General features: G+C 46.1%; 1 pseudogene across 1 annotated transcript; it reads right to left on the reverse strand.

Moving 5' to 3' along the window:
• Positions 1 to 16289: 16289 nt before the first annotated feature.
• LOC307101108 (dnaJ homolog subfamily A member 1-like) lies at positions 16290 to 17247 on the reverse strand (annotated as a pseudogene). The gene has a single exon. The product of its transcript is annotated as a dnaJ homolog subfamily A member 1-like (transcript).
• Positions 17248 to 19029: the final 1782 nt, after the last annotated feature.

Below are 19029 nucleotides of genomic sequence, written 5' to 3' on the forward strand. Positions count from 1 at the left end.
AGATCCTGGAGGTAAAACTGACAGAAGTGTGGGCACCTCCCTGAGTTTTGAACTCTCAGACTTGTCTGTCCTGAGCCTCCAGCAGCTGGTCAGTTACAGTTTGGGCTTTCCTACTTTGGTACTGGTTTCCGCAGAGGTTTCTGCTGGTATTTCTGCTTCAGTAAGTTGTGATTTTCTCTGTTTGCTTGTTTGCCTCTCCAATTTGGGGGGCAGTAGTTTGCCTTGTGACTTCGCTTCTCTTAAGATCTAAGATTTGCTGAATTTTCAGTTTGTTCAGGTTTTTGCTGGTTGTCAGAATGAAGTAATGACTTCCAAGCTCTTTCTGTCCCAGGTCAGAAACCAGAAGTCATTGATACCCTTTCCATTCTTGGTTTGCACAAAGATCTAGTTCATGGTCTCTTTTGACCCTTGTCGTGGCAACTAAGCAAAGATCTGTCATTTCTGTCATAATATTAGATAGCAGTTGAAATGAAAGTATCACATGCCCACAGTCCATGGAACTCACCAGATCACTGATCTGTTTGCCTGGAGGAAATGATCTTAGATCAGTGGTAGTTTGCAATGGAGAGAGATTTTGCCTTTCAGGGAGCATTTGGAAATGTCACATTTTTGGTGTCACAACTGGAAAAGCTGCTACAGGCATCTAGTAGATAGAGGATCCTAATAACCATCTTACACTGTATAGAACAGTCTCTCCCCAAATCCTCCAGTGCATGCAACAATGACCTACCCAGTCTCAATGTCAATGGCAGAGGTTGAGAAACCCTATTCTATATTAACCCAGAAGTTCTCTTTCCCTACTCCCACCCCAACCGCATCTTCAATACAACCAGCACTGAACCAACTTGATGTCTTGAATGCTATTTTGTAATCTTAAAATTCAACTTTTCTCTTGATTATTTGTTGATCTTGTCACCATTATTAGGCTGCTGGTCAAGATTCAGCCAGCATTTTACTGAGTATCCATGGCTCACCAGGCAGCATGCTCATTCCTTTATCTTATTATCTTGCTTCATTTATTTCCATTAAATATTAATTGAGCTCTTAATAGGTACCAGGTACACTACTTCAATATGAGGGGAGAATTGCTATCCCTGTTATTATAGGTGAGGAAGCTGAAGCTCAGAGAGTTAAGCAATGTATCCTAGGTCACACAGCTTGGAACTGGTTTGTTAGTCAGATACATGTGCTGAGAGAAGCCACCATAGCCTTTCTTCTCCTGGAATTCGTGGGTGCCCAGATACTCTGGTTAACCAAGGCTGCCAAAGTTGGAGAAACCCAGGCAGGGTTGAGGAGGTACACTTGGTCATGGCAAACAGAGGAATAGAACCCAATGTTCCAAGTCCCCACCCAGGTGCTCTGCAGGCCTCCCAGAGAGTATGAATGGGTTTTGATGGGGATAATAGTCTCTCTCCAAATACACTTACTGTTAGCCTTTCTTATTGAGCAATTCAGCTTTCAAATGCTCAGTTCATTAGACCAAAGGATGGGTGTTTTGTCTTCTTTTTCCCCCTGCCTTTTTCTTTTTTAGGAAAAGCAATTTGCTCCTTTCTGATTTAGAATGAGATCTGGCAAGTAAGTGCTTGTTCTCCCTCCTTCCCTTGTTCCCCCACTCCCTCCCCACCCTTCAGTTAAAAAAACGTTGTGAGGGTAGTGAGGGGGGGTGGGGATAAGAACACAGGATCCATGCTAAGCAAAACTATTTGCATAAGCTGTACACTTGGTTCTTAGAGCTGGGGCTGATCTAACCTATGACAAATTCCTCCGTCTCGGCTACCTGCCAGCTGCGTTTTCATCGGGGCTGGCAAGACAACTGAAGTCTACATTCTGTACTAATTAACGACCTTCAGGGAGAAGACCACCAATTGCAATGCCAGCACACTTCGCTTGTTAAAGGGGACAGGGGGCCTTGTTAGACAAGGCCCAGGCTTTTTTCTTTAGCGTGGGGGGCGGGTAAGCAGGCCAGGAGGAGTGAGGGGTGGGCTGGTATGGGGGGTGTACAGTAAACATTCTAGAAAGGCAAACTAAGTTGTAGTAACAGTTGGGAAGACATCTACACAGACCACAACCGCGCAGTGAGCCCTGGCTTCTGCAAGGTGACCCCGCTGCAAGTAGGAAAGGAGCCTGGGAGTGAGGGGCCCTCTTTTGGGAACGGGACTTCTGGTGACCCTGAGAGTGCAGGCAGAGCCCACGCTACAAAGGGCAGCCCTGTCTGAAAACATCAGGGCTGCCTTGCCCGTTGGTGCCCCCCAGCCACACCCACTGCGTAGTAGACAGTCATCAGCGTTGGGAGCATCATCTTCTGGTGCAAGGATCACAGATGCGGCTAGAAGCTACTCAGAGGAAAAACCTCTCCTCCTCCAGGATTCCACCAATATCATGATTCTTTACTGTTGGACAAGGGGGGACATAATAGGGGACATTCTTAAAGAACAGCTGAGTGAGGAGAACAATCATCTGTAACCTCACCATCTAACCCAGCTGCTCGTTTCATGCTGCGGGATGTTGCGCTGCCTTTGCGCACATTCTGTGAACTCCTGGAGCCAACCTTCTTCACCTGGATGGAGAAGGCCTCCAGCCACAACACACTAGGACCTGAGGGAACCCTAAGAGATCATTTCACTGACCCTCCTGGATGCAAGAATTACCTTTTAGAAACTAACCCTCGTTGGGTGATGACACAGTCAGTTTTTAAGGAATGAAAGGGATCCCCCAGGTTCTGCCTTACCCACTCATATGGAAGAGTCTCTTTGTGGGGAGGATATAGGCCATATGCTCCTGGCTGGTGCTCCTCCCAGGAGCTCCCTGCCCCCTGCCAGCAGAGCCTCTCCTCGAGGAAAACCTAAACCTTCTTTTTCAGCTCACCCCCTCAGCGCTCCAATCTCCAAAGGCTTTGACATGGAGCTAGTTCCGTTCTTTGAGGCACATCCATATGAACTGTGAGAGGTAAAAGAGGGGCCAATTGTCCTTTCCCTCAAGAAGAGCCTGGAGTAGAAAGATGGGGTGCCCTTCTGCTCACCCCTAGCCCCTGCAGGCTCTCGACACCCCCATATCACCAGCCCATGCTTCATTAAGGGAGCACAATGTGTCCCCATGGTCGCCTGCCAGCCGGGATGTCCTGTGTGACAGCAGATGCAAAGAGAATGAACAGGCGGCTGAAAGAGCTGGGGACAAAAAGAGCACATTGTCCAGAGCTCTGAAAAGGCTGCCTGAGAGGGGACATATGCATCTGAAAAAATACCCCAGTGGGTCTCCCCCCTGCTGGCCTCAGCCCCCCTCACCCAAACCTTCAACTGATATTGCACAATGGTGTCCCCAGGCCAGGCAGGGCTAGGCCAGCTCCAGGCTAAGAGCAGGCATGGGCTGGAGGATGACTGTGGAGGTAAGGTCTCAGAAGCAGAGGTTCCCTCTGGGAAATTCTCACCTGTGTTCCCTGTCTGTCGTGGAACCATAGGAGACTAGAGCTGAGAGAGTCTGTAGAAGTCACCTGGAATGTCCCCTCACATTATAGATAAAAAGGATTGAGGCCTGGAAGACATGAGGTGCTACCGCTGGACAGCTGAGGCAGATGCTGCCAGGGCATCCAGGTCTCCAACCTCCTGGTCTGGCACGCTTTGGTACCCACAGATATCCATTCAGAGGATGACGATGGAATTTTTAAAGGGTCGATATTCTCGCTGAACCTCCCCTCGGCTGCTCTGCCAGGGTATGGAGCCAAAACTTGGGAAGTGATTGTGTCATACCCATAAGAATCCCAGGGGCCCCAAGAAAAGGGAGAAGGAGTGAAGTTCGCTCAGAAACAAGCTGCTATTTTGTGAGGGATGACTGCACGATTTTGCAAAGGAAAAGTTCATGGTTTTACAAGTCAAATGTAAGCGTCCACGTACTCAGTTCTGTTTTGTGAACCTGGGCAATCCATGGTACCTCCATAAGCTGCAGCTTCAACCTTAGCAGCAGGGCTGATGCCTATGGCAATGGCAATACCCTCTTCATGCCGATTCTGGTGCTAACACTGTGTTAGCAGTATCCGCCCTGACTTCCCTGAGGGTCACTTGAAGATCGAACGCAATACCATGAGTTCTTTGTGGAGGAGAGAGCACCGTACAGGTTAGAATATTACTTTACCACAAGAAAGCTTGGCAAGGCTGCCTCGGCCCAGGACCATATTCCTTTGTAGAATATTTTCTAACAGCAATTGCTTCTGAATTTGGGCATTTTGCAGGAGGGGAAGAGAACTTGATGGGAGTCAAGGTTCTTTTTAAAATCAATTGCAAATTAGATAATGCCTTATTTTAACCATGACAGGCAAAGCAAACTCTCCTAGTCAAGGGAAGCGGCTACAGGATCACTTGCCCTTCAGTGTCTCCAGTGAATTTTCTGATGTGAAAAAGTTCCCCCTCCACCTGGGGCCACTTCCTCTTTCCTCCTCAGCCCCTCCCAAGGTGGACTTAAGTGGACCCCACAGACTCAGACTGCATCCCCCGGAGAAATGAGCTCACCGGCTGTATGCTAGCAGATGTGGGGAAGTCTGTGTGGTCTCTCACAACAGCTGGTCAGAATTCTTTCCCTGAAAGTTTCCATTCTGTATATGGGGAGGTGGGCAGGGGGAAGGGCAAGCCGGCAGGCAAGGAAAGAATGTCAGCTCTCCACCCTGTTTTGGAACTGTTTTTGCTTCTTTGAGATTGCAATGTTTCAGAGACATTGTGTATGCTGGAAGGTGTCATACATGAGTTTGTTTTGTTCCAGATGTATGACACCAGGATCTCCGACTCGGATTATACACATTATGTTGCCATGCCAACACACACACACACACACACACACACACACACACACACACAGCACCCACACACACGCATGCACTGGTATTCCAAATTGTTCGGCACTGGGGAGGAAACAGGGGGCCTAGGAGAAATCATTTTTTTTCCTCTAGAAAGAATTTCCCATTGTGAAGTCAAGTAACATATTACCGAATCAATTAGAGGCCTGGTAAATGTCACACGGCCCAGAACCCAGAAGAAGGAGCGTTCCCTTAGGAAGGGGCTGGTCAAAAGAGGTTTTGTGGCGAAGGTGTGACTTAATTGGCTGGGAAAGAGAATGTAACTTGGGCAGAAGGCAAAGGCTCGGGCACTGTACACAGGGTGAAAGGGTGCGCAAGTGTGTGGAGGTGGGATGAGCTGGTTCCTCTTACCCCCCATGCGGCCTACATATGTCCAGCAGTCTACTTAAAGACTCCTGGAGCTGAGAAGGCCAGTGGAGAGCCAGGTGGTCTATCCCCATCTCCAAACAGAATCATGATCAAATCAGCCTCTCTTGTTTGTAAACTTTACCCAAGAAAAAAATTCCAGAATCTCTGGTAAGTTGTTCTGGAGTTTTATGACTGTAATTGTCGACAAATCTTTCCTCATATTTGCTTTTAATCCCTTTGGCAGCCTTGTGTTCACAACCTGAAAACAAGTCTTAAACATATAGAACGCATGGCCCCAAAGGCATACTCGAGGCTAAAAGGGCCTCGCTTGACACTGCTGGACACCTGCAGTGTACCAGGCTAGACGTCAGACCCCAGGCATTCCGAGGTAAGCTAGGATTTGCTTTCAATATGCTTACAGGGAAGTAGAAAGTCTATAATACAGTGCAGGCAAAAAGACTTCACAAGAAAGTTACTAACTCTGTTTTGAGGTTGGAGGACAATAAGGGCAGCTTTGCAGAGGAGGTTATAGTTGTGCTGGACTTTGAAGGATGAATAAGGGTTTGCCAAGGGAGGAACCAGCATCTCAGGCACAGGGATCAAAAGGTGTGAATGCATAAGGGGTGAATGAGCATCCCCTCTTCCTTCCTCCAGGATCTTACTCTCAAAGTGAATTTGCATCTGTTAAAAGAATAAATAATAAATGAGTGAGTGCATAAATAGCCTAGCACTTCACAGAATTGTCCATGGGATTTGAAAACCTTGTAAGTACAAGATATCCAAAGGGCCTTTTATTAATTGGTTGGCACTGTGAACCCTGAGGACTAAGGGCTCCTGGTGACTAACGGGGCTAAAAAATAACAACAAAAAACAGAGCTTAACAGCCATTTCTGCACAGGGGCCTCTCACCCAAACTACACTCCTAGGAGAGGCCTCTATGCTAACCTACCTGCTTGCGCAAGAGTGCCTGACTGCACGGTTTCTGCCATCGGAGCCAGCCCTTATAAAGGAGTTCCTGGAGTCCTATTTCAACCAATAGGACTGAGGCTTTCCACAGCCAGGCTGTAGTACCCTTGAGCTGTTTGCACGAAATAAAGTTTCCTTCTTCACCACAGCCCAAACTGAGGATTCCCATTGACGCCTGAATTAAATTGGCACAACGACCATCAGCTGACAGTGCCCATGGCAATGTCTGAGATTGAGGATGAATGTGAATGTTTCTAGCAGAGTGCCCAGCGTACGGAGGGCACTTGATCACGCACTTCTTCAGGGACCGGCCTGAGGAAGGATGCCAGTGTGAGGTTATGAAAGCTTCAGCTAATCCACAGGAGCTGAAATAACAATAGGAGGGAGAATGGAGTTGGTGTGATAAAGGGAGGCATATTTGTCTACTGTGTGGCTCTTCCTCTGTTCTCAAGTGTTTCTGTTCCAAGTCCATTTTCCCTTCCTCATTGGGCTGGAAGAGCAATGCAATACAGTGACAGTAATGCAATAGCAATAGTAACACTGGAAACCTACCATCAACCAGACCCTGCTCTAAGCACTTCCTATGATTAACTCACTTAGTCCTTATGATTCTGTGAGCTAAGTGCGATTGTTAGCCTCCTTTTATGAAAACAAGAACAACAAAAAACCCACACACAAAAACTGAGAAGTAAAATTAAACAATTGGCCCAGGGCCACATAGTTGGTGATTATAGAGCTGGAGTTGAGCCTGGGTGGAGGGCTCCCAGAGCCTGGGATCTTGATCAGGACCCTCGTGGTCTTCTCCCAGTGATATAGTGTAAACCAGACCCTTTCCCTACCCCTCAGTGCCCATCTACTGAGCTTCAGTAATAAGAATCTTTGTAATTATTATTATAACTGTCTTTCAGAGGTTCTTTTCTACCCTTCCATCTTTACTTTTTCCTGATCTCAGTATAGCATGGACGGGAGCGGGGGGGAGTGTGGTGGCGAGGGAGAAGCATATAGCTGGCAGAGAAAATATGACATCCAAAGGAGGATGGGGTAGTACCCTATACTGTCTGTGATTTGAAAGGAGTTCTGGGCACCCCATGTCCTATATAGTCTTTTTCTCTTACAGGGGAGATTATAAACTCCCCTTTGACCCTCCACCTCTTCAAACTCTAAAAGAAAGATATCTCATTATGTTAGATGAGAAACTCAGGCAAGGGACAAAAGTTCATGGACCACTCATCAGACTCTGAGAACATGAGGACACAACAGTTCAGGAACTTCTACTTTATAATCTGATCAACAGCCACACAGCTCATGGCACAAGCCCAAGACCAGACCAGAAAGATGGCAGCCACATGGCATGGAGGTCTCCATTTCCCTTTTGCACTGGGACAGACTTCAACAACCCACCCCGCACTGTTTCCCACTGTTATGATGCTGCCTCAGAAGACTTCTTAGAGTGGTGCTTCGTGCAGTCACTGCATCCTAATTTGATTTGACCCATGGGATAAAACCTCTTTGAACTCCCTGGACCAGTCATTAGCTGTTTGAAGACCTTATTGGGATCTTGAATTCCTTCCTAGATCTATAATCAACGTACTCTCTCCAGGGGCTGGATATTTTCTCATTGCAAGGCTGTTGGGCTAACTAGTGTTTCTTCCCTCTGTTACAGGACCAGGGCAGGAGGAGTAACCATCTAAGCAGTGGCCTTCCATTAGGTTCAATAAACAAACTTTTATTCTGTGCCAGACCCTATTAAACATAAGATCCAACTATCCCCCAAGCTGCTGCTTAGGATTGTGCAGGGTGGATTTGGACTGCGATGTGAACAGCAGCCCAGAGGGCTGAGCGTAGCACATCCTGTACGACTGTCTGCTGAGGCCTTCATCCCTCCCTCAAGCAGCTCACAGTCTAGTTGGGAAAATGATATCTAAACAAGCATAATTCATTCTCATCAGCACTGTCACTGAGGCACGTCCAGTAGCTCTGGAGGAAGTTAATAGCTCTCTACTTGGGAGCTGGGGACGTCATCACAGTACAAGAGCCCTTCAAGTTAGGCATTGAGCAATGAAGAGGCATTTCCCAAGCAGAGCAGGAAAGAAAGAGCATTCTGGGCAGAGGGGCCACAATGTGGGAAGGTAAGTGTGTGCAGGGAGGGGAGGAGGCAGGGCTGGTGGAAGTCGCCTGGGTGCCTGCAGTCAGGTCAACCCCCTCCTGAGAATCCTCTTGTCTGCCACTGGGGCTGTCTGGGAAGGAGAGGTCCTCAGAGACAAGCATGTCTAATGCAGAGAGGAGATGGAGAGATTTATTTTTTAAAGGCAACCCCCCTAAGCCTCAGCCCCACAGTACATCAGTGTGTAGAAGTGAGAGCCACAATTCATAGCCTGTTTGCACGGGCCAGAAAAGGGAGGCTTTCTGGGAGTGAGGTGAGAGCTAGGCTGTTCCCAAAGTCTCCAGTCTCTGTTTGTGCAGACAGCATGGAATCCTTTCAAGCCATGATGGTGTGGCATCCGCTGCTGGCCTCCAGGAAAATCCATGGCATGGCGAGGAATGGCCAGCTTCGTCTGCCAGAGGAGGGGCAGGCATTCTGGGGCTCTTGCCCACTGTGTGGTCAATCCACTCAAGAGACTATAGAGGCTCAAGACCTTTTAGCTCAACCTCAAGCTGAATGTAAAGACAATCCCCAGAGTAAAGAGAGGGAAGGGAGAGAGGATTCTTAGGGACCACCCCTTTCTCAAGAAAAACACTCCAAGGACAAAGATATCCATCCCTAAGCTGGGGAAACCCCCAGGCACTAGACCACAGAAGAAGGTGTTCAACATCTCTGGCTCAAGCTTTCCTTTCTCCTGCAGCTCGAGGAAAAGTGTAGCAAGGACCAGTTACCTCAAGCCACACGGTAAATACCAGCTTCCCATCTGAGCCAACAGTCACATCAAACCAGATTTGGGGTGCATATCATCACTCCAAAAGCTTCAGATGTTGCTCTGGCCTGTGAGTAGAATCCAAAGTCCTCACCGTGTCTTATTTAGATCCATCACTACCCCCTCCATCTTACTGCAGTTCACCTGCCACACTATTGCCCTCTTTTGCTCCTGGAGAGCTACTCACCATTCCCCGAGCGCCCTGTGCCCCAGTGCTGGGCCTCCTGCTGGCAAAGCCCTCCTCCTCCTTCTTGTCTATTGAAAATTCGGCTTCCGCCAGAGCTCACTCACATATGCCCTTTCTAGTGATAGCTCAGTAAGCCATGATCCCCTCTTGTTCTTTCACGTGACTGCACTGTTTATATCTTATCTATAATAATAAAAGCATAATATGCTAATTAGACCAGACGACCTTCCGGATGAAGCCGGGGCTGCGAGGGAAGCCCAGGTCCCAGGTGCCAGAGGGAAGCTGGTGCCGGCAGCCGGGGGGAAGGAAGGCCTCCTCTTGCATGAATTTCATGCACCAGGCCTCTAGTTATTTTAATAAATTAAAAAAGTTTTCAATTACAGTTGACATACAATATTATATTAGTTTCAGGTGTACAACATAGTGAGTAGACATTTATATAATTTAAGGAGTGATCCCCCCAATAAGTCTAGTACCCACCTGGCACAATACATAGTTATGACAATATTACTGACTATATTCCCTATGCTGTACTTTACATCAACATGACTTTTATAACTGGCAATTTATATAATCCCTTCACCCTTTTCACCCAGTCCCCCAACTGACCTCCCATCTGGCAACCATCAATTTGTTCTCTGTATCTATGAGTTTGTTTCTGTTTTGTTTCTAACATAAAATTCAATTTATAAAATAAAGTTATGGGTATTTTTCATCAGATTTTGAACTTCTTAAGGACAGGAACTGATCTCCCACAGTGCCTTGTATAAGGGTCTCACAGTCGGTTATCATGTGCCCGCTGGAAGAGAAGGACGGGAGGAGGGAGAAATGAACTTGTGCATTTTTCTGAATACTACTCTGTTAATGAGGTGATTTCTTATTCTTGAAGGCAGACCTCACAAACACTGCCTTCTTGTGTGGATATCATAAAATTCCATCTGAAAGAGAAATCCTGTCAGCCAGATGCTTTCACAGAGGTATTTACGTGTGAGGTGGCATTCTATATTTGAATACATGAAGAATGTCAGATACTTGTAATAAAATAAATTTCTCCAGCACCTAGGCAGTGTCAGGTATTACACTGTAAAGGGACTCAAACATGGAGCAGAAGTGGGCTCTATCTTCAAGAAGCTAAAAGTCTATCTATACAAAATGAGAAGACATGAGTGAGAGCATCAAATGCAAGGTCAAAACCCTCCGGTGTGGTAAGAGATGCGAAGAGGGAGGATTCAGCCCGGTTTGTGGAGATGTGAAAGCAGTGTCTTTCTGCCTTGAAGGTCTGGGGAGGAATCGTAAATCTGTTTGTTTATTGCCAAAGAATGCTCGCCTTGGAAACTAGAGAGTGCCTCAGACTCAGCCCCAGTGATAAAGTGTCTCTAAACTGGGTCAGGGACAAAAGCAAAGGGGACAACACCATAAATAAGGAACTTATGGGGCAGAAGGTGTCAGCTCAGGCATTTAGAGGCTCTCTGCCAGGAAGAGGGAACTAGAAATGTAATTATTTGGAAGACTTCAAAACCAGTAAATCAATTAGTTGTTTAGTACAGCACTTCTCGCTCTTTTGTAGCCTATTACAATTACTTCCGAACTGATTTCTCCAGCTTCCATCTCTCCCTGCCTTATCTGTCCTCTGCAGTACTGCAAGGTGCATCTTCCTGGGATGTGGCTTTGATCACATGACTCCCCTTCTTACAACTTTTATTTGTTCCAAAGAAAAAGAATAAAAGTAACATTTCAATGAGCATTCAAAGCCATTTTAGCTGCAGTCTGTTTTAACAAGCCCTGATTCTGAGGCCTGAAAGGTTAGTGAATTGTTCCCATATGGCTTATGTCTTCCACCAAGGAAGTATATTTTCCCCTGACAAGAGCCTTCCTAATACTATCTTGTAGTCCTCGGCTCAGAGTCTATCACATAGCAGGTGTTCTAGAAATCGTGGAGAGGTGACCTGTATCCTCTGAGAAAAGGCTGCTTGACACGAGGAGTGCTGGGTGTGCTGGGGAAGACAGCGGGACTAGACATTACCCAGAATTTGTTTAGAGAGTCTCTCAGAGGAGACAAAATTACCACAGGCGGCAAATGAGAATGATAGAGCTGCTCTTCAGGGTGCAGCTCCCAGAACCGGCACCAGCACAGACAAGGGGAAGAGGCCCGGCGTGGTTGAATTATATGTCTTTATATGTCCATATAATGTCCTCAATATGGCTGAACTCTTCCTTCATGGTGCTTGGGTTATTTCTTTCCTGTCCAGGAGTAAGTGGCCAGCAAACCAGAGGATGATAACAATGATGATGAAGATGATGACAACAAGAACAACAAATGTATTACTACTTAAGACAATAATAACTAACATTTATTAAGGTTCCAGTATGTGTCATGTACTCTTCTTAGCATTTTATATATGAACTTATTTAACCTCATAACAACCCAATGATAGATATCAGAGAGAGATTAAAGTTGAGGAAATCAATTCGGAAGTTATTGCAATGTGATAGAAAACCCACTGAGATAGCTATTCATCAGTTTTACAGAGGTGGAAACCGAGGCACAGAGAAGTTAGGAAAGATTCTACAGATTGGAAGTGACAGAGTCAGGTCTGAATTTCTCTGTGCACTGAGGGAGTTGGGAAGGAGCAGCTAGGCCCCTTGGCCCCTTGGTGTGATCTGCAAAGTGCAGAATGCGATTTTAGTCCAAACAGGGAAATTCTTTTTCTTTCTTTCTTTTTTTTTTTTTACAGTGAAAGCAAAACTTTTAATGATGGTTTTGCAAGGTCAAGTGTCTAGTATGCAGGCATACCTGGGGCAGTTACAGCAAGCAATTTATCCCTAGTGAGCTAGTCCCTCCCCTGGTTCCTCATTGGCTGAGTATTATGGGTAGGCTCCGCCCCCTCCCCCCATCACCTAAATTTCCTATTGGGTTATTTAAAAAGTAGGCTGTGGGCTTTTTAGTTGTCTCCACCTCCCTTTGTCTCTTTTGTGGTGGGAAGGTCTTCCTGAGGTGTGTGCTTTCTGACACATACTATATACCGGTAGTCTTTTTTTAAAATTTAAATTCTTTATTGTTTAAAGTATTAGTAAGTCTCCTTTTTCCCCCCATTGACCTCTCCCCGGCCACCCGCCACCCCCCCCCCCCCACCCCGTACCAGCACATGCCCTCCCCGCCTCCCCTGTCCCGCCTGTCTGTCCATTGGTTATGCTCATATGCATGCATATAAATCCTTTGGTTGATGTCTTACCCCCCAACCCCCTCCCCCCCAGCCTTCCCTCATAGGTTGGACAGTCTGTTCAATGCTTCTATGACTCTGGTTCTATTTTGGTGCTTCAGTTTATGTTGTTCATTATATTCCACAAATGAGTGAGATCATGTGATATTTATCTTTCTCTGACTGGCTTATTTCGCTTAGCATAACGCCCTCCAGTTCCATCCATGCTGTTGCAAATGGTAAGAAAACAGGGAAATTCTTGGTGTCTTCAGCAACATCCTTCCAGATGGCTGCCGTTCCTTGTTAAGCTTTTCGTCAGCTTTTTGGCTCAGTAATTGGCTTGCTTTCTCACCTGCATGGGAGAGCTTCTTCCTCTTTATCAATTTGCTTTAACATGCTTCCGTCATCCTCCTTCCCCTACAGAAGTCCCAGATGCCTCTCAGAGCGGTACACGGGTGTCCCATTACCCTCTGCTCCCTCGCTCCTGGCTTGGATGGGCTCTCCTCCACCTTAGAACATTCTTTTCTTTTCCTCTTTTTCCTCATCACATAAGGAACGGAACAACTGAGTTTACACCTATTTTTAGAGATAGATTTTTAAAACAGGAGCACAGAGAATTGCAGTTCAGTGTGATCCCATAGGGACAGTGCTCTGGGGGACTCAAAACAACTAAGTTTTATGCCATCTCTGACTTACTGTGTGACCTTGGAGCCAGCCACTTGCCCTCTCTGTGTCTCAGTCCCCCGGGGTGGGATCATAATATCTACCATCAAGCAGTGCTCCGAGCATGAATGAATTATTATCCCAAACACCCTTTGAGCTTCTGGGACAAAGGTGCTATGTTAATACACAGTATCCCTCTTCTTCTTCTTCTCATTAGTATTATTCAAACCCAGATGGCATTATTATTGTTGTTGATTGACAGCCCCGCATAGCCCCATTCACGGGTGTCAGAGAGCCAGGCGGTAGTTAACACAAGCAAAAACCATGTTTAAAACAAAGCCCAAGGAACACTCCAATAGTGTGTGCCTTGGGCTGCTATTAAAGCCAGAGCAGCTGCGGTGGCAACACGGAGGGACAGGGCAAGGAAATGCATCCCGGAGCACAAAGAGGGGAAAGTGGGTCTTGACACTGATCATATAATCGTGCTGGGCTTTTATAGACACTGGGAGGCCTCAAACAGAATAAATGCTTGAACTTTATCCACGGTTTACAGGCAGGGGCTGTAAAGGTCTTTGTTGCTGTTGCTGCCATATTAATGACCCAGCTTGGGGCGCTGCAGCCGCCGCCGCCGCCGGCCGCCGCCGCCGGCCGCTTCTTCCAAAGAAAACAAATCAAAGTGAGTAACTCGATGTCCGGCAATGAGTTTTCCATTATATAAAAATAAGTATAAATCTCTCCCAGTCGGGCAGCCCCACTGCGACGTCGGAGGCTGGTGAAGGGGTCAAGGTGGCTAGACACTTTGAACCCCTGAACTAGTGCATCAAAAAGAGGCTCCTTCTCCATGTTAATTGCAAAATAAACAGATGAAAATAAACCGTGGAGCTCTGGCTCTGTGGACAGTGTTTGCACCAAAGCAGAGAGGATGGGAGGCTGCTGGCAGGGGATGGTTTCCCTTGATCTGGTTCTCCCTTACCTTTCCTACTCTGCCTAGGCCGATAAAAACCCCTGAGTAACGGACCCTCCACCAGCAGGGACATTAGTCTTCAGCTCCGGGCCATGCCTTGCCACATTCGAGAAGCCTTAATCAAAGTGGTATCTTGCACAGATGCAATTTAGTGCCTTGGAGGCTTTAAAAAATGGTGTCCATTCATACTCTGATTGTCTTAACAGAATGTGAGAGTCCTTGGTAAGCGTTAGGAAGCTGAAACGCGGAGGCACATGCCTTGGTGGGGGAATTGGACAAATGGCTGCACAATAGCCTGAGCTCCCGGGACATGGCAATATGGATGACTCTGGGTAGTTGGGCTGGGAAGTGGTGAGCATGTGAAATAAGGCGGGTGAGCGTGAAGGAAGAAAGTGGGACACTGGAGTGAGAGAGGGAGAGCTTGTCCCTGGAGGGGTTGGGGGGGTGATGGTTTGGGGATGTAGTGAAGGGAATGACAGGGACAGTTAGTGTCAAGGGAAAGACATTAGACATCTGGAGGGGCAGGAGATGGGGCCCTGGAGCGGGAGGAGGTGATTCCTCCTGAGTGGTGCTGATTATAGGGTCTGCAATCCCCATCCCATCCCATCCCCATTCTTCCTCCAGATGCAGCAGAAAGAATCCAGCATTCTGCTTGGATGTGGTGCTTTTCCTTCCCTAAAATAGCAGATACCCACCCAGCAAAAGTAAGTGTGTTTCTTTTATCCAAACACTTTGTTTCCTTTTCTATATTTTATCATCCTTCTCTTCATCCCCAGACCTCTTTCCTTACCTGGGTCCTTTCTGACTCTCTTTTCTTTGCTACCAGTGACCATTGATCAGTTCATTCATTCATTCATTCAGTCAACATTGTGGAACACCTTCTACAGTGACTTTCCAGAAACCATACAAAGCATTCTAGATGCTACTAAGGTAGGGTCTCTGTCCTGAAGCAGTTCTCTTCCCAGCGTCTGAGACCAACTGGTGCTGAGCTAAGTACCAATACAGAAATAATCACAGAGCCCGGGCCGCTTCGGGTCAGGGTGGGTGAGAGATTGTGGTACGTGTGTCTGGGTGGTGATAGTAAGGAAGGATTCAAGGAGAGAGTGGTTGAGCTGACACATGAAAACCATATGGGAGTTAGATGGAGAAGAAGGGGGAAGGTTCTGGCATAAAGAGGAAACAGCATGTTCAAAGAATGGAAGTTGGATTGATGAAAGAGAAAAGACAGAGCCAGAACAACAGCAAAGCAGGTTAAGGAGCCAGGCTCTGGGAATGACAGGCTGCCTGGAGAGGCGGGAGCAGAGAATGCGAGAGAGGTGAGGCTGGTAGGTGGGCAGGGGCCAGATCACAAAAGGCCTGATATACCACAAAGAGGAGTTCAGACTTGATATTGAAGTTAACAGGAATCTACTGAAATGTTTGACATGTGGGGTGGGTCAGGGACAAGATCAGATTAAAGAGAGATCACGATGGTTGTGAGATAAATAGACTGGAGGGCAGGGGTGTGAGTAGAGAGACCAGTTAGTTAGAAAGTTGTCATCTCCAGGGCAAGAGACAACCTGGCCCAAGCTAAGCAGGACATGGGCAAAGAATACAGATTATGTAAAAAGGTGAGTCATCTAAAGAGCAAGGCATGGGAAAAGCAAGGAGAGGATGCCTCCCAGAATTCTAGCAAGTCTAATAAATCCCTCCTCCTGTTCACTCCTTCATAGCTCCTCCCCTGGAAGGGCCCTTCAAACTCCTCTCATTCAAACTCTCTCTCCTTGCGTCTCTGGTTTTGTTCAAGTCTCCTCTTCATACCTTCCTTTCACATACACACAGCACCATGGCTCCTAACAACTGCTCTTCTCCAATATCCTAAAGATCCTTCTCCTCCAAATCTCATTTTCACCTTCTTTATGCTTGCTTTTTTCCAATTCTATGCTTTTCCCAGCTTGCACCACAGTAGAGGATGAACTGGTTTCCAGCCTCTTGCCTTAAGGGCTGCTTGGGAGAGAGAATTGAAGGACTTTCTGGGAGGCAGGGTGAGGGAGATTTGGGTGAATTTAAGGCAGAAATAAAATTAAATTGGTCTGGTTTTCTTTCCTGAAATAACAGCCCATTGGTAATAGATTAAATGTGCCCCCTGGACATTTTCACATGCATACTCCTAAATTTGAGATTTTTTTTTTTATTAGAATGGGAGAGAATCTAATTTTCTTGGGCACTTTCATAGTTCAGGAAAGTTTGCCCTAAATTCAATGATTAGATGACCGATTGCATATGGTCTACGATAAATTGGCATGCCTTCATTTGGCACACACTTGATGTCTCCATGCTTGACACTCTGACCTGGATGAGAGGTGATGACTATGGTTCGGTTGTCAAAAGTAGCTATTGGCTTTTGGAAGTTACACAATTCTCCAACCAGCTGTATGTCCATACTCATGAAAAGGTCTTCTCCTGGCGGAGTGAAAATAGCATGGTCCTTTTGACCTAAAACAATGATACTGTCTCCTGGCTCCAGGCCGGGTTCTTGGTCTCCTTCACCACGGAATGTTATCTTTTGGCCACCTTTCATGCCTTTGTCAATATGAACTTCTAGAATCTTCTCTCAAACTATCTTCCTTCCATTGCACCTTTTACATCTACCTTTAGGATGGATTCATTCCTCGTGGCCCTGGCACTCCATGCACACAGACTGAACTGGCTGAACCATTCCAGGTCGGATCTGATGAATTCTCATTTGCATTCCAGTACCTCGGCACTCTACTGCTCCTTTCTTACACCTCTGCCTTTATATTTGTCACATACCATGTTCATTGGTTCTTTGGCAGAGCTAGTTTTCTTGTTGCACTACTATGTACACCTTCTAAGATTACTGATGAACAACATTTTTACCTCTCCTTTCTCTCTGCATCCTTCCTTCTCCCCCAAAAGATGTCCATCGGGGGAGCCAAAGCCACCACCTGCTCCACCTTCTTTAATTGCCTGTTTTCTTTTGTCATATAATACCTGTTTCTTTACATCAGAGATCATTTTGTAAGCTTAAGAAATCTGTTTAAACGTCTCTCCTTTATTTAGCTTCTTATCAGGGTGGTACTTCAAGGCCAGCTTCCTGTAAGCCTTTTTCAATGCTTCCTGGATTTGACCCCCAAAACATCATAGTAAGTGGTTTCTTTCACCATTTTGACAGGCAGTGAGCAGGCTAAGGCCTGTGTGGAGGAGCAGGAGAGAGCACATTGCTGTCGAGAAGATAATTCTTAAGAGAACAAGAGAGAAGCTGCCCTTCCCCCCGCTCCTTCCCAGCCACTGCAGGGAGTGGGAGCACGACTCCTGATTCAGACATTTCGGAAAGACAAGTGGAGAGAGACTTCAGAGGAAACATGAGGAGTCACTTTTGTGATTTCCATATTAACAAGTCCAAAGCAGCTTATTTATCACATGATAATGCTCTGCTTGGCAATTTCACATCCGTTACATTTCCTCTAATCTCACATCAACCTTTTGAGGTAATTATAGTTCCACTTTATAGATGAAGAAGCTGCTGGTTACCAAACTGGCCCAGGTCTGTGTGAGTCCTCAGCCTACAGCCTCCCCCACTCTGCCATGCACTCCCTCCATTGTCAAGCCAATTCTGTTTAAAAAATAAAAGTAAAACAATAATGAGCCACATTAGCCTAACATAAATGTAACCTTACACTTTTTCCTCTGTCTCCTAAAATGTTAGAAATGGATCTCATTCTCTGTATTTTGTTTGAAACAGAGAATTAAAAATGTTTCTTACAGAATTTTGATACTTTTCTCCAGATGAAATATTTGATGTCCTGAGAAGTTTTTTGGTTTATGTACTTGTTTGTTCCTGACAATAGCAGCAAATAAAATCTTTCACTAACCCCATCTTTCAGCCCTTTTCCAAGACAGCTTCTCTGAGAAGCTAATCTTGGAAGAAAATCGTTTACCTACTGTGTAATGGAGACCAGACAGGCTTGATGGGCAGTCACTGGAGATGTAAATAGACAAGGAAGTCCAAAGTGGGTGTGGAGGTGAGAGACAAGTTGGGTGCTGCTGTAACAAAAAAAATCCAAATATGAGAGTGGCTTTGGGACAGTAGAGGGCAGAAGCTGGAAGGACCTTGAGAAGATTACTAGTGAAAACTTGAAGCGTCTTAAAGGGACTGTCTGCAGAAGCCTGATGTCTTTGAGAAGGCTATCGGTCCAGGATTACAGAAAAGTGAGGAGAACGTTACTGGAAATTAGAGAGAAGAGGTTCCATTATGCAGTGACAGAAACTTTAGCAACACTCTTGCCTGCAATAATGTGGAAAATAGAAAATGCAATGGGTAATCTAGCTAAGGAGGTTCCCAGGCAGGGCTACAGGTCACCCTTGCTTATTTTTCTGCTTACATTAAAATGTAAAGGGAGAGGAATAAGCTCAAGAAAAAAAAAAGTTACATATGAAGGAGAGAGAATCTGCTGAGTTTGCAAATCCCCTGCTTCTCCAGATGGAAAGCAATGTTGCATTAAGAATGGCTTCTGGAGAAAAGTAAAATTTAGGAAATTAAGGAAAACATGGTGTAAAGATGAAACAGATTATGATTATAAAATTATTAGTAAGACTGTGGAAAGATTTAAAGCAATGTCTTAGAGAACTGTTCAGTCAAAACAAAAACAAAAAACCCAGGACTTTTACGAATCCTTGGCAGCTTCAGCAGAAGCCCAAGGCAGATGGTGATTTATCATAAAGAGATTTGTTGCCTGGCCAGAGTGGCTCAGCTGGTTGAGCGTTGTCATGTGTAATGAAAGGTTGCAGGTTCATTCCTGGTCAGGGTACATAGCGGATTGAGGATTTGATCCCCAGGTGTAGTATACAGATGGCAACTGATCAATGTTTTCTCTCTTACATCGATGTTTCTCTCTCTCACCCCTCCTCCCTCTAAGCATGTCCTTGGGTGAGGATTAAGAAAAAGA

Source organism: Cnephaeus nilssonii (genome assembly GCF_951640355.1).
Source record: "Cnephaeus nilssonii genome assembly, chromosome: 6".
Classification (NCBI taxonomy): Eukaryota; Metazoa; Chordata; class Mammalia; order Chiroptera; family Vespertilionidae; genus Cnephaeus; species Cnephaeus nilssonii.